Source organism: Neofelis nebulosa, chromosome 15 (assembly GCF_028018385.1).
Source record: "Neofelis nebulosa isolate mNeoNeb1 chromosome 15, mNeoNeb1.pri, whole genome shotgun sequence".
In the NCBI taxonomy this organism is placed as follows: Eukaryota; Metazoa; Chordata; class Mammalia; order Carnivora; family Felidae; genus Neofelis; species Neofelis nebulosa.
In genome coordinates, this window is record NC_080796.1 from 69790102 (window position 1) to 69806486 (window position 16385).

The following is a 16385-nucleotide window of genomic DNA, read 5'->3' on the forward strand; positions in this document are numbered from 1 at the left end:
AGCTTGAGCAGGGGAGATGGGGAGAGGGAGAGGGAAGAGGGAAGAGGGAAGAGGGAAGAGGGACAGGGAGAGGGAGAGGGAGAGAGGGGGAGGGAGAGAGGGAGAGGGAGAGAGGGGGAGGGAGAGAGGGAGAGGGAGAGAGGGAGAGGGACAGGGAGAGGGACAGAGGGACAGGGAGAGGGAGAGAGGGAGAGGGAGAGGGAGAGGGAGAGGGAGAGGGAGAGAGAGAGAGAGAGAGAGAGAGAGAGAGAGAGAGAGGAAGAGAGAATCCTCGCTAAGTGTGGAGCCTGAGGCAGGGCTCAATCCCATGGCCCTGGGATCATAACATGAGCCGAAATCAAGAGTCGGACACTCAACCAACTGAGCCACCCAGGCGCCCAGAACAGAAGGATTTTAATTCTAGTAAAATGAGGGAGCTAGACGAGGTAGAATCACAAGATCCTGAAATTAATCTACTCAATAGAATCATCTTCCCTTTTTTTTTTTTTTTTAAAGAAGAGGGACATTTCCACCACCCCCCCACCCCCCCGCCCCACAATTCCCAATCCAAAACTACCAACACATAAGACAGAGATTCTGATTGGTGTTAAGGCTAGAGCCTGGAGCCTTGCCTGCTTAGCCTCCCCTTTTCCCTTTGAAACAACCAAGTATTAGACTTCTTCGGGTAAGCAACAGGTACGTACCAAAGAAGATGTATAGTTCTTGCCCTTAAAAAGTATTCAGTCCAGTGGAAGAGTAAAAGAAAATTATAGATGCACGTGTAGCACAATTTTAAAGTTCCAAATATTATACTGCCAACTTCTGATCGTCTATAAGTGACCCGTGGCATCTGAAGTTTCTGGTTTCCAACCACACAAATACTCAAAGTACGAATACGCCAAGAGGAGTCTGGCTTCAAACAAGAGGGGGTGTGTGTGTTTTGAAAGAGGTATGCACCTCCGCAGGTATCCTGAAGTAGACTATAAATGACGGAGGACTCTAATATTAACTATTGTTTGAACATCGATAACTCCTTTTTCCTAGCAAAAACAGGAATTGTCACAGCAAAAGGAAAAAAGAGAAAAGACAACAACGTACATTAATGTTTCCACTTAAGGGAGCACAGAGCCGACCCTGCTACTCAACCCTCATTTCCTTCTCCTGCTCCTCTGCCCCCTTGCTTCATCACTCGTTCGGGTGACGTAAGACTACAAGCAGGACTGAACAGAGCGGAGGGTGACAAAAATTCAGTGCAACTTGGTTCAAGGGTCAGTGTGATTATGAAATGAAATGATCAGCAAAGCTAAGGGGAAAAAAAAAATCTAGAATGCAAAAATCAAATTGAAATGAACATACATGAACAGAGCTGTCCAGAACACGTTTCCAGTAACTGCTTGTACTTTGTTGAACTCAAGGCAACATTTCTGTGAGAACAGTTATTTGGTTTTTTTTTTTAAAGCAGGGTAAAGATGAGTGAAGCTGTTCTGCTGGATTCCAACACGGCAGCGGCAGCATGGGGGATTTTTTTCTTTTTTTTTTTTTTAAGTGCATTGTTAGACACAAAGATCACACATTTCTGGGTAAGATAACATAATATAGCCAAGAAAAAAAAACTTTGGGGATCTTCATGCCATGGAAATTATAAATACGATAATTCCTATAATTAAAACACTGCTTCAGGGCCCCCAAAATCGAATGAGAAAACAAACCAACAAACTCGCAAGCCCCAAATTAAAGCGACTATAAAAATAAACACACTCAGATTCCACTGGCCATGGGTTAAGGTCAGGCTCAGACTTAAATCTGAGTTTCCGGCTCAAATCTAGATGCCATACTAAACATTGTTCTTAAACGTGATCTTCTGAACATAATGTCTCCCGCTTTCTTTCTTCATTAAATTTCAAAGTAGTTACTTTTGCAGGAGGAGGCCAAAAAACACATTATTATTTATGAAAAAGAAGAATCACATCTTGAATGCGTAACAGTTATTACAGTTCACCAGCCTTACCTCTAATTATTAAAGTTTGCAAATGGGGGAGGGCATCTATCAAGTTCAAGTTTTTGTGTCCCACAGGGAATCAAAGCTGGTATAGTACAAATCCCAACGGTGCTTATATTAAAAAATAATGTAGACACACACACGTCTGGGAGAGTGTTGTTATTTCATTTCACATTTACTTTCTCTTCCTCAAATTAAATGCCCTTGACACAACAGTGATTCTGAATCACTTTTTTCTCCCCAGCTGTGTTCATCCCACTCTTTTTTAATTAGCATATCATTAATTTTATCAATGACATTTTCAGGAACAAAAGAACTTTATTTTGGCACTGTTACTAATTTTAGGATATCTTCAACCACACTCCTGAAAAGCTTCTACAAGGACTGAGCTACCACGGGGCATCTTTGGGGAGGAAACTTTGTGGACAGATATTATCATCAACACATTGTTATTTTTATTCCCAGAAGAAGTCAGAGAAACGCTGGTGGGAAAACACCAAAACATTTGACTGTGAGAATAAAGCATCAGTTTTCCGATGTTACGCAATATCGTGCATGAGAAAATATGCTATTTTCATGACAATTCTCCCGGTTCCCTTTTCCAAGCACTTTGTTAGAAGAAAACCAAAATGTTAGTGCATAACGCAGCATCCAAAGTTATGTTTCTTCTCTTTTTAAGAGGGCTAAAGCATTGGAGACTAACTTACCAAAAGAACAGAACCACATTTGCTCTGCTGAAGGTTACAATGGTAATTCACAATAAAATTAAGGTCGTAGTACTAAGTGTTCTCAAACGTTGATTCTACATGTCTGTGCAGAGTCAAAATTGACCTCAATTTAAACTGACAGCCGAGATTAAATGACCTTACTCCTTTCTAAAACATACTGGCTGATGCCCATGGTACAACTGAACATTCATAACTAGCTGTGTTTTTTTTTTTCCACAACTACTTTTGCTAATTGTATTTGTTAGTGTAGGGGCGCCTGGATGGCTCAGTCGGTAAGCGTCCGACTTCGGCTCGAGTCATGATCGCGCGGTTCGTGAGTTCAAGCCCCGCATCGGGCTCTGTGCTGACAGCTCAGAGCCTGGAGCCTGCTTTGAGTTCTGTGTCTCCCTCTCTCTCTGCTCCTCCCCCACTCACACTCTGTCTCTCTCTCAAAAATAAATGAACATTACAATTTTTTTTAAATTGTGTTTGTTAGTGTAATTGTGTAATTTAAAAAAATACAGAAATTGATTTTTAAAAATGTGTGAAAAGGAGAACAACATTTAATAAAAGTAAACAGCTTAAAAAATCCACTCACTGTAAGACAACCATAAAAGACTGGGAAAAAAAACCATACCAGTCTGCATTCAGATTGCTTCAAAAGTACCTTTAGGTTCTTATTCTAACTTAAAGGAATTGTAACTGACCCTGGAAATTATGGTTGATGCACTGAGTGCAGTTTATACAAGAAAGGTGATATGGGGCTCTCGTGGATCAGAAAAGAAAAGGCGTTGGCCCTACATCAGAACTTGGCAAACAAGTCCACGTTTATATAATTCAATGAAACCAACGTAAAATATACATTTGAACAATCTCCTGCTTTAACCAATTTTGTTAGCTCACAGATCATCCACTAGTCTCTGTTGTATGAGGTAAGACAGCTTCTCTTGTATTAGGAAACTCTGACCTAAGGTTGGAGCCCCTTCTCCTTGATAGAAAGGAAATGTATTTAATATCCAACGATGTTTCCTGGGGATGAGAGAAACCATCAGCAAGGGGCTGCACCATGACACCGACCATCTTTTCCTTGGATCAACATGGGCCTCAATTAGTCAAATTTTGCATGTCAGGCTCATGCTGACAACAACGGCCCCTTAACATTTTATGTTTGGTCTGTGTCCACTGGATTCCAGAGATGGGCTTGGTTTTCCAATATAAACAGTTAAAACCAGATCAAAACTAACAACAGCATCCATCCTCATTTCAAAAATAGCTTCGTATTAAATTTTTTCTAATCTATGTTCCTCCCCTGGGAAGCTTTTGTTTTCCACTATCACTCTCCCTGGCTCACCTTACCAAGTCTCCTTCAAGTTACCAAAGAGACAAGCATATCAAAGCTTGGAAACAGGAGGGCCGAAGCAGGCCTTTCAAAGCAATTTACCCAAGTCAAACATTCTGAATGTGTGTTGTTTTCTAAGAGCTGTATTGACTGTTGACTGGAAATTAGATGTGTCCATATATTAAAACAATTAAAAAGCAAAGGTAAGAAATTTGAAATCATTAAAATATACAGACACATGGGGCACCTGGGTGGCTCAGTCGGTTAAGCGTCCGACTTCGGCTCAGGTCACGATCTCGCGGTTCGTGGATTCGAGCCCCATGTCAGGCTCTGTGCTGACAGCTCGGAGCCTGGAGCCTGCTTCGGATTCTGTGTCTCCCTCTCTCGCTGACCCTCCCCCGTTCATGTTCTGTCTGTCTCAAAAATAAATAAACATTTAAAAAAATATATACAGACACATACAGTGACATGTCCTGGGGAAAAAAAAAAAAAGTAACAACAACAGCAACAACCAAAAAAAATAGAGGTAGTAAAACTAAGTAGAATGTAATCATTTTAAAAGTCTATTAAAATGTCTAGGATGTAGGGCTTCCCGTTATCGTAAAAACAAGCAAAGTACATTACTCACCCCCAAACTAGAAATGGTTAATATAAATAGCTAATATGAAGGCAATATTTGTGCCACTAATGTATGCAATATAATTACAGACCAATAAAAGGAAATGTTAAGCTTGTATCAGCACCATTCGTATGCATGTCGGCCAGAAGAAAGATAAATCAAAACTATGAGTGCACAACAGATGGCTCAAGAGTGAGCCAAGGTTTACACTTGACAAGAGGAAAACTTTGACACTACATTCAAATCCGATAAATGCTGCCAAGGTCACCAAAGGAAAAATCAGCTTGACATCCTAATAGATACAAACTCATTTTAAGGTGTGGTTCTCATATCAAATTCTGCAGGAGGCCCCGAACCTGCTGAACGCACTGAGACCTCCCCTTTTACTCACACAAAAAAGTGTAAGGTTGTACCATACAACAAAACCGTCTTTTTTGTGGGTGGGCCGAGCATCAGTAATTTCATAAAGTCAACCTAATAGTTGCTGTATATGCCTCTTTAAAAAAAAAAAAATAATTTTTTAATTAAACTTTAGACCTAACGTGGGGCTCGAACTCATGACCCCAGGATCAAGAGTTGCATGCTCTACTGACTGAACCAGTCACGTGCCCCGATATGCCTCTTTTTTAAAAGTAGAGTTAATTTGGGGGAACCTGGATGGCTCAGTCGGTTGAATGTCCAACTCTTGGCTCCTGATTTTGGCTCAAGTCATGATCTCAAAATTCTTGAGTTCTGAGCCCCGAGTCAGGCACCGCCCAAGCTCTGCTTGGGATTTTCTCTCTCTTCCTCTCTCTCTGCCCTTCCCTGGCTCAAGTGCTCTCTCAATGTCTCTCAAAATATACAAACACTTAAAAAAATAAAAGTAGAGTTAATTTAGTTTCTTGGTCAAAATGCTTTCTTGTAAATACTTACCCAAGGATAAAAGAATGTTTCCAAATCATTCTTCTGTTAATAAGAGTTTGCAGGGAAAGTGTTTCTAAATCAGGTCAGGGTTGTTTTCCCTAGAGAAAGCTCTTAGACAAAATGCTGGTTATATGCTCTGAACAGGAATCAGGCCAGCAAGTCTTTGACCCTGTATTTCATATTACTCCATTTCATAACTCAAGCTAATCAAGTTCAAAACTTTGTCAGCCTTAATACAGAGCTTTTTCAAAAGCTGGACAGTGTGTGATTTAGGGAAATGAATTAGGACCCCTCAAACTTGTCATTAATCATCATTTGTTGAGTGCCAACAGTGTGGCCATCCAAAAAATTGTCTTAAGGAGAAAGGTCAAACACTAAATGCATGGAGAGTTTAACCATTAGGAGTTTGTCGGACGTAATGTTTACAAGATGTTTCATTTCAGAAAATCCACTTTACTCAGGACTGCTGGTAGGAAGTGAACTTGTAAAAGATTAAATCGCCTCCTACAGATACGCTACCAAAGCGGCCAGACTGGGGGGGGGTGGGGGGGGGGAGGCTACAGTGAACTGAGCCAATGAGTTCTCTGAGAAGAGACATTACAAGGAAACACCTCAAAGAAAAAGTTCGACTCCAATATCTAAGAAAATTATTTTACTTTGCATTGTACAAAATGGGGGGAATGTCGGGTTGAGACAAAAATATTTTTTTACTTTTCCCTCCTCCCCCCAAAAATAATTTTTTAAAGTTCTAGGCAGGAACTACAAGAATGGTGTAAACTTGTGTAACAGTGGTCTCAAATGGTGTGTGTGTGTGTGTGCGTGTGTGTGTGTGGACTATCCCAGCAGCAAGGGAAGGGAGACACCATTCTAGCTGAATAGGATCTTCCTATCAATGATGCCACAACTTTCTAGAGGGAAGGAGGAGAGGGGCGTCCTGCTTTACTTTATGTTCCTAAAGTTCTCTCTCCCACATGATTCTGTGTCTGGATAGTCCTCCAGTCTCCACTAAAGACCTTGCTCTTCCTTCCAAAGGAACTTCGATCTGGGTTTCACACAAAGAAATAGGAAGGACTATGAAATCTTCCTAAAGTACCTTTTAGGAAAACATTGGTCTGGACAAGGCAAACCACCAAGTGGGGGGGAAAAAAAAGCCCTGTAAAGTTTCTTTTAAAGCTCTTAAAGATTTAACTACAATCTGCAATCATCTGATTTTTCTACTTCCGTGGACAAATTTTCTCTTGAGATCCTGGGTTATTAACTGAACGACTGGCCCACAGGGGAAGCTGAGTTTCCAGCTGCAGCCTTGCTAAGGAAGGTGGGGGTGCTATTTCACACACTTGTTCCACAGGAGTTCAGATGAGTTCTCCCTTCGTCTCACCAAGGGTGTACTTTCCAGAACCTAGCACATTTCTCTGCATTCTCATCACAAACAGAGCATCAAGTTCTCAGTTTCCATTCCGTTCTTAATATTTATTTTTGAGAGAAAGAGAGACAGAGAGTGAGTGGGGGAGGGGCAGAGACAAAAGGAGACCCAGGACAAAGCAGGTTCCAGGCTCCGAGCTGTCAGCACAGAGCCCGACGTGGGGCTCAAACCCATGGACACCGAGATCATGACCTGAGCCGAAGTCAGACGCTTAACCGACTGAGCGACCCAGGCACCCCCCCACCCCCATTCAGTTTTTAAAGTGAATTTCTGACATATAATGCATTTGTGGAAAAGGAATGAAAACTGTTTTCAGTGTCTGGTCCAGTGTTGTTTAAGAAAGGATTTCAACTACATTTCAGGTAGGGGTGGCTCCAAAGGCAAACTAAGGTCTTACAGTATTAATGTTAAGTTCTGTAATGATTAGGTACCCTTCAGAAAGCATTTAGAGCCCCCGCATCAGGCTCTGTGCTGACAGAGCTTCAGCTCCATCTCTCTCTGCCACTCCCCTGCTCCTAGTCTCTCTCTCAAATATAAAATAAAATAACAAAAAAAGTGAAAGCACTTGGAATAGTAACTGGCAAGTGAAAAGCACTATTGTAAGTATTCAATAATTTTTTAAATGTTTATTTATCTTGAGAGAGAGAGAGAGAGAGAGAGAGAGAGAGAGAACAGGGGAGGGGCAGAGAGAGAGAAGGAGAGAGAGAGAGAATCCCAAGCAGGCTCCACGCTGCCAGCACAGAGCCCAATGCAGGGCTCGAACTCACAAACCATGAGATCCTGACCTGAGCCGAAATCAAGAGTTGGACACTTAACTGACTGAACCACCCAGGCAACGTATAAGTATCTGATAATTTTTTTAAAACGGACCAAAAAATTTGAGGTCAGAGCAGTCCTTGATGACATGTACTGGGCAGGATGACCACGGACATGGATGTAGACACTGTTGTCCGGATTTCTTCCATCCGACCTCATGGCTGAGAGCCACTGTCCCACCACTCAATAAAAGAAACTGACAGTGACAGGCACTCACTACTGATCCAAACTCTGAGCCTAGAAATGGAAGCTCTTTATACTTCAGTCCCTCCGATCTGGCCTCTTTTCCACCATGATCTCCACTATTCCTTTTCACAAATGTTACCGCCAACTGTCAGAGATATTCTCTATAAATTCGACCAAGAAAAGAAGATTCCCTCACATTTAAGTTTCTTTAATTTAAAAGGTAACGGGGGGTGGGGGGACACCTGGGTGGCTCAGTCATTTGAGTGTCTGACTCTTGATTCCAGCTTAGCTCATGACCTCACAGTTGTGGGATCGAGCCCTGAGTCAGGCTTTGCTGAGCGTGGAGTCTGCTTGGGATTCTCTTTCTCTCCCTCTCCCCAGCTCATTTTCATTCTCTCTCTCTCTCTCTCTCTCTCTCCAAGTAAATAAATACACCTTTAAAAAAGAAAAAAAAAAAGATGACAGGAAAAATAACTGAAGCCCAGATATTCAAAGCTTCTACTCGATTTTTTTTTAAGTACTGCTGGACTGCATGTGTGGTAGGGGTGAGGTTACAGATGGAGAGGAGAGCTGAAAACAGTTAAGTTGGTTTTAAAAAGGTATGAGTTATTAGCAGGGAAGAGGTGCCTGGAAGTTGGAAGAGTGGAAAAGAGATGGAAAGAGAGGGCTAGCCTGGGTTGCTGCCTTTGGGTGACAGGGGAGAGAAGGGGCAGTGACTCTATGGTGTGTGTTTGAGGGGTGGGGAAGGAGGGGCAAGGGGACACTGCTGCTGTTTTATTTAATAATTCTCTTTACGGTATCTTCAAGAGATGTCATTAAAGGCCTTACGTTACTTATCACGTTTATGAGGTTTGGGAATTGGGTTTCTTGTAGATTTGTCGCTGCGTCAAAATCAGTCTTAAAAAGGGGCAAGCAAAAAAAAAGTCCAGCGTTATTTAAATTACACATGGTCTCTTCCTCTGTGGAGACCTCCCAATGGACTTCTGGCAGAGAAGCACCTTGAAAAATAGAATTAAACCCTAGTCCCAAAGCCAAAACCAACCCCAGCAAAACAAAACAAAAATCCAACCAAAAAGAGCTCTCACGGGCCTAGTTTGGGAAGGATTTGGGCAGCCACCGTCTGTGCGACACATGCCTGTCTTTGCTGCTCTCCGTCACATGCCATGTCTCCGGCCCCTCCCAATCCCCGGCCTGGCCCAGCCACTCGGGCCCTTTGGGTCTGTTGTGGCCCAAAACCACTTTCTCCCGCCTCAACTCAGTTTGCTCTTCTGACTGTAATCTTCTCTGCCCCACTTCCTCCCCCGCCCCGGGTCACGGCTCTTCCTAATACCCACCCAGGACAAGCTGAGACCCGTCTCGCTCCCAGAAATGTGCCCCTACCAGGAGGTGCGGTAGTATCGCCTCCGCTTGCTTCCTTGGTTTGACCAGGCTTCCATCCTAAACCCCAACGGGGGTTACAGGGGCCCCGAGAAGATGTGGGGAGAGAGGAGGACATTTAAGGGCCTGTACGCTATAAGGCACGAGGCAGGAGAGATCAAAGCCAAGTTTCTAATTTGATACTCTTGATATTTATTAAGAGTAAAATAAGCCATGGAGTACATTCCTAAGGCTACTAAACCGCTTTCATTGTGGTGATGTGACTTTCAAATTAGTTTCCCTAAACCTTTAAGATTTTGTACTTAGTTTTTACAGTACTGGCTGTTGGTTTTGGCTACCCAGCATTTGAATATCTTGTCTGTTGGTGGGGTTTTGTGAGGGAAAAACCGCAGAAGCCTGAGGGGGAGACATAATTTCTCTCCCAGCTCTCTGGCCACTAGGACACAGACGTGGGACCCAAGCTCGGCCAATCAGATTTTGCCCTTAAAATTCAAAGTCTTGGGCATTATTAGCAAATAAGGACTGAGACTTAGAGTCCTCGCGATGGCAGCATGCCATCGGCGGCAGTGCTGGTGGCCGTGGGGGTGGCCAGTGACGAGCTGTTCTAACCCAGCTTCTTGAGTTTGGCTGTGTCCTTAGCTGCGTTCGGTTCCCACCCCTGTTCTGGGCTGAGGTCTCCAGCATTCGCATGGCGTCTGTGAACAAACAGCCCTCCATTAAATTCCTTTTCTGTAATGTAAGCGATTTCTGCTTTCACTTAAGTTACAGTAAATTTCTGTTGTTCGCAACCAAGAACAATCACCGGCACAGGGCTGGGATTCCATTTCTGACATATTTGAGACGGCCGGTTAGTATCTGACCTAGCATTTCCCCCCAAACGTTAACTTTAATTACATTAATCATGGTATCATATTAGGTAAACAGACGGAGTCATACATCAGACTCCCATTTGATCCCTAAAGTAATGCCAAGTGGCTCTGTCACCATCATTCTCACTGAAACTGTCCTTATAAATATGACATTCTAATGGTCAAACCCTTTGCTTTTGCCAGTCCTCCCCCTACTTGCTCCCTGCAGCACCTGACGCTTTCAACTTCTCCTCCAACTCTTAGCCTTCATTGTGCTCATTTCCCTTCGTGTCCCCCCCCCCCTTTCTGGTGCCTTCTCTTCCAGCCCCATCACACATTAAATATTGGGGTTTCTCAGAGGCAAATCTTTTTTCTTTTCTTGGCATTTTCTTCTAGTCCCGTAACTTGAAATGTATGTTTGGCTTAAATCTCTTGAACTTAAGAAGCCCATATTTACAAATGCTTACCAAACACTTCCACTGGTATATTCTATAGGTCCTTAAACTACAATTCATCTTCCTCCTGGGTTTCCTATTTTAGTTAATGTCATCGATTTCTAGTTAGTTGTCCAAATAGAAACCCAGAATGATCATGGACTCCTCCATTGTTCTTCCCGTCCACACGAAATATGCCCCTTTTCTTAGTCCCAAGAGTGAATCCCACATTTAGCTCCTCCCATCTACCTGTATTCACTCCTTGGTAATGTCATTTACTCTCAGGGACTTAAATATTATCTACATGCTGATGACTGTAGCCCATTGTAGCCCAAATTTGTATTCCTAGCCCATCTCACTCCCTTGGCTTTGACTCCTATATCCAACTGCCTACTCAAAACACTCACTTGGACCTTGGACCTTTCCAAGGTAAGATATCCAGAACTGGGCTCCCGATATGCCTCTCAAACGTGCTCTCCCACAGCATTTCCCATCTCTGTGGCAAAGCCGTTCTTCTCCAATGCTCAGGCCAAAGGTCCTGTAGATCTTCTCGTACTCCATATCCAATCTATCAGTGAAGCCTGTCGATTCTGCTTTCCAAATACACCCAGGATCGAACCGTCAGTCCAAGCCATTATTGTCTACTGTCTGTATAATTGCAAAAGCCTCCCAGATGATCTGTCTGCTTTCGCTCTTTCCTCCAAGTCTATTCTCATTACAGCGACCTCAGTGATCCTATTGAAATGTACATCAAAATGTTCTGATGACTTCTAATCTCCAAGTGAAATTAAAATAACCTCGATGGCCTTTAAGGCTGTATATGTTTGACCCAGCTACTTAATTCTCTGGCATCATCTTCTATGGTTCTTTCCGCTGCTTACTCTGTTCCTGCTTGCATATACCAAGCATGTTGTTGCTGTGACCCCAGAACGTCCTTTCCTAAAATATGTGCATGGCATGCACCTTCCCCTCCTTCAAATCTTCACTCAAATGTCACCTTCTCAGCGAGGCCTTTCTTGGCTGCCCTAGTTAAACTGCACAGACACATGCCCACCAAACACACTCATGTCCTTTCCTTTCTTTGCTTTACTTTTCTCCCTAACACTTACTGTTTGTCTTTATCCTTTATAAGTAAGCTTTCCAATAGCTGGTATTTTCATCTGGTTTGTTCATTGCCAAATCACCAGGATCTATTACAGTCTTTCAAATAGCAGGTATCCAAAATGGTTTATAGTATAAATAAATTAGCTACAGGACTGATAATACAATAGATTTTTAACTAGTTTTTTTTTTTTTTTTTTAATGTTCATTTATTTTGAGAGGGAGAGTGTGCAAGTGAGCAGGGAAGGGGCAGAGAGAGAGGGAGAGAGAATCCCAACCAGGCTCCGCGCTGTCAGCACAGAGCCCAACTTGGGCCTCGATCTCACAGACCATGAGAACATGACCTGAGAGGAGATCAAGAGTTGGATGCTTCTGACTGAGCCCCCCAGGTGCCCCATTTTTAACTAGCTCTTTGCCTCAGGGAAGCAAGGATCCATGAGACTCTTTCAGCAAGTCTGCAAGGTAAAGCTATTGTCATAGTAATACCAAGGCATTATTCGCCTTTTATCATTCTTGAAATTTACACATAGTCAAAGAGCAACGTAAAACTGCCGGGCCTTTGCATGAATCGAGGTAGTGGCACCAAACTATACCAACAGCACTGTACACTTCACTGCCTCATACTCATAGTAAAAATGAATCCATACAAAAATTTAAAAAGCCAATTTCAATTAACAGTATCCTTGTTGGGGAGCTTGGGTGGCTCAGTCGGTTAAGCATCCAAGTCTTGGCTTCAGCTCAGGTCGTGATCTCACAGGTTCATGAGTTTGAGCCCCACTCATGGGCTGACGGCACGGAGGCTGCTTGGGATTCTCTCTCTCCCCTTCTTGTGTTGTCTCTATCGCTCTCAAAACAAATAAACTTAAAAAAAAGTGCAATACAGATCAATGAATTTTAATGTTACAGAATATAAAGGTTGCACTGACATGGTGTCAGATTCCATATTGCAATTCATCTTTCAAGAAATGATCACCTGTTGAATTCTGATATAGTATCAAAAAATAATAATCCCCCACAATGATCTGAAAACAGTATTAAAATACTCCTCCCTTTTCTAACTAAGCATCTGTACAAGAGCAGGAGTTTCTTCTTATATTTCAACCCAAACAACATCCTGCAACAGATGGAATGCAGAAATACATATGAAAATCCTGCTAGTTTCTATGAAATCAGATAGTAAAAATCTGCAAAACTATAAAAAATGCCACTCTTCTCACTAAAAATAAATTTCTTATTATTTTCGTATGAGTCACTAAATTAAATATTTTTAACATTTATTTTCAACTTCTACTAACGGCTAATGATTCTGAGCATCTTTTTATGTGCTATTGGCTTTTCACATCTCTTCTTTGGAGAAAAATCTATTCAAATCCCTTGCCTATTTAAAAATTGGGCTATTTGTCTTTTTATTGTTGAGTTGTAAGATTGCTTTAAAAATTTTTTTAATGTTTATTCATTATTGAGAGAGAGAGAGAGAGAGAGAGAGAGAGAAATAGAGAGTACGAGCAGGGGAGGGGCAGAGAGAGAGGGAGACACAGAATCCAAAGCAGGTTCCAGGCTCTGAGCTGTCAGCATAGAGCTCGACATGGGGCTCGAACCCACAAACCGCAAGATCATGACCTGAGCCGAAGTCGGATGCTTAACCGACTGAGCCACCCAGGCGCCCCAAGATTACTTTTTATAGTCTGGATACAAGTCCCTTATTAGATATATGATCTGCAAATAGTTTCTCCTGTTATGGAGGGTTCTCTTTTCTCTTTCTTAATGGTGTCCTTTGAAGAACCGAAGTTTTTACTTTTGAAAAAGTTCAACTTATCTATTTTAAAAATTTTCTTACTTGTGTTTTTGGTATTATATCTAATGCATATTTAGTTTTATAAACTTTTCCAGAGTGGCTATATTATCTTATATTCCCATCATCAATGGATGAATGATCTGGTTTCTTTTTTTTTTTTTTTTTAACGTTTTATTTATTTTTGAGACAGGGAGAGACAGAGCATGAACGGGGGAGGGTCAGAGACAGAGGGAGACACAGAATCGGAAGCAGGCTCCAGGCTCCGAGCCATCAGCCCAGAGCCCGACGCGGGGCTCGAACTCACGGACCGCGAGATCGTGACCTGAGCCGAAGTCGGACGCTTAACTGACTGAGCCACCCAGGCGCCCCGAATGATCTGGTTTCTTTACACCCTTACCAGCATTTGGTTTTGTTACTGTTTTTTATTTTCAGTCCATTATTTTGGCACAAAATATCAACTCCATTCATAACTTGGATTCCTGCCCAACTCACTTCTCCTTCCATTTCCATTCTCTATCATGTACGCCTAGGGAAAATTAATTGCCCTAAATTCTGTTCCCACAATCCCTTATACCTCTCACAGTGGAATCACCTAACATATGATAGTTTGTGCTCACATGTCTGTTTCTACTGGGTAGAAAAGGTAACATCCATAATGGTGGGATCCTCCTGAAAGTACGTAAGGCATTCTATTCAAATATGTAGATGTATTTTCCCAAAAAAGGATAAAGTATCATTGCTTTTGAGGGAGAAATGTTTCAATTTCCAGCAAATAACACCTTGTTCACAAAGACTAAAAGTACTCAATAAACATTTTAGCATGAATGGCTCTTTTAGCGAAAAGTTGCCTCACTCAAAATTGTTTCATATCTTACAGATATGACTTCCACACTATAACAACTACTTTATTTACATTAAAGCAAAACGATTAACTTATGGACAAAATGTGTTTGAATGGTTATTTACAGTGAAACAGTGAAAAATCTTCAGCCAGGCACTTATAAGGAACAGTTTATTTTCCCAATCAATGACCATTTCATTTCAGATTGTTGTCTTCTAACATCCCAGACATGAGTTAACAGAAATGACTAACGGCTCTGGTCGATTTGTGGTTACTCTATCATCATGATTATTACTCATATCCTTAGAAAATCTTTTTTTAACCTATTTTATAGCCTTGCCCACAATTAAATGCACTCTTTTCCTAGTACATCTCAAATTTCACCAAAACAAATATTATCACATACCACATGTATGTATAGATATGTATACATAACACATGTATTCCGTAGTATAATGAAATATCCTAGGAGTAAAAGGAATTTAGGGCTAACGACTACAAAGATGACTTCTAGGCGAGAAGGAGTTTGAAATTTTTGTATCCATAGCACTAGAATACTAACAGAAGCTCATCAAGACTTTTAAAAAGTTGGGGCCGCTGGGTGGCTCAGTTGGTTAGGCGTCCGACTTCAGCTCGGGTTGTGATCTCGAGGTTTGTGGGTTCCAGCCCCGCATCGGGTGCTGTGCTGACAGCTTGGAGCCTGGAGCCCACTTCGGATTCTGTGTTTCCCCCTCTCACTGCCCCTCCCCTGCTTGTGCTCTGTCTCTCAATAATAAATAAACGTTAAAAAAAAATTTTGTAATTAAAAAAATAACTTTAAAAAGGTGAGTAAGTGAATGGGTGAATCTCTTCTTATTGTTAAAGGGAGTCAAGTCAATAGAACATGAAGGACACTCATTTCAAGAGACTTCTATGCCTAGAGATGTTATAATGTCTAGACTAATTCATTTTTTTACAAACTTCCTTAGCTCTAAAGATGTAACGAAAGACACACACACACACCAAGACACAAACAAAGCATAACACACATGCATAAAATAGGATAAAAAAAGAAAGTTCAGAGCACCCAACTGGAAAATATGCTCATCAGAAACAGTAACATGAAAAGAAAGAAAGAAACAGTAATATGAGAAGCACAATGGAAGGAAATCGCACTAGTTGGAAATCATTTACTGTCCTCAGCAGAGTTCAGCTGTTAAACAGATGCCCCTGTGAAAGAAGAGCCATCATTTTAAGACACTGCCCACCACTTACCTGTGGAAACTCTCAGAATAATGTGACCAGAATCTAAGCTGCTCTTTCAAAAAACTGCTAGAACTGATTAACGAATTCAGGAAAGTTGCAGAATACAAAATCAATGTGCAGAAATCTGTTGCATTTCTATACATTAATAATGAAGCGGCAGAAAGAGAAATTAAGAAAACAGTCCTATTTACAATTAGACCAAAAATAATAAGATCCCTGGGAATAAACCTCACCAGAGTGCTGAAAGACCTGTACTCTGCAAACTACAAAACACTGATGGAAGAAACTGAAGAAGACACAAACAAATGGAAAGACATTCCATGCTCATGGTTCGGAAACACGAATATTGTTAAAATGTCTATACTACCCAGAGCAATCTACATATTCAATGCAATCCCTGCCAAAATGCCACCAGCATTCTTCACAGAGAACAAACAATTCTTTTTTTTTTTTCTTTTTTTTACATTTATTTATTTTTGAGAGCTAAAGAGAGAGCACGAGCAGGAGAGGGGCAGAAAGAAAGAGAGACAGACAGACAGACAGACAGACAGAATCTGGAGCAGGCTCCAGGCTCTGAGCTGTCAGCACAGAGCCCGACACATGTCTCAAACCCATGAACCGTGAGATCATGACCTGAGCCAAAGTCGGATGCTCAACCGACTGAGCCACCCAGGTGCCCAGAGAAAAAACAATTCTAAAGTTTGTATGGAACCACAAAAGACCCTGAGTAGCCAAAACAACCTTGAAAAAGAAAAGCAAAGCTGGAGGCATCA

General features: G+C 41.7%; 1 protein-coding gene across 4 annotated transcripts in view; it reads right to left on the reverse strand.

Annotated features, from left to right (window-relative positions):
• The window catches only part of ATF6 (activating transcription factor 6), a 206687-nt gene that overhangs the window by 56732 nt on the left and 133570 nt on the right, over positions 1 to 16385 (reverse strand). The gene's annotated exons all lie outside the window — the stretch shown is intronic.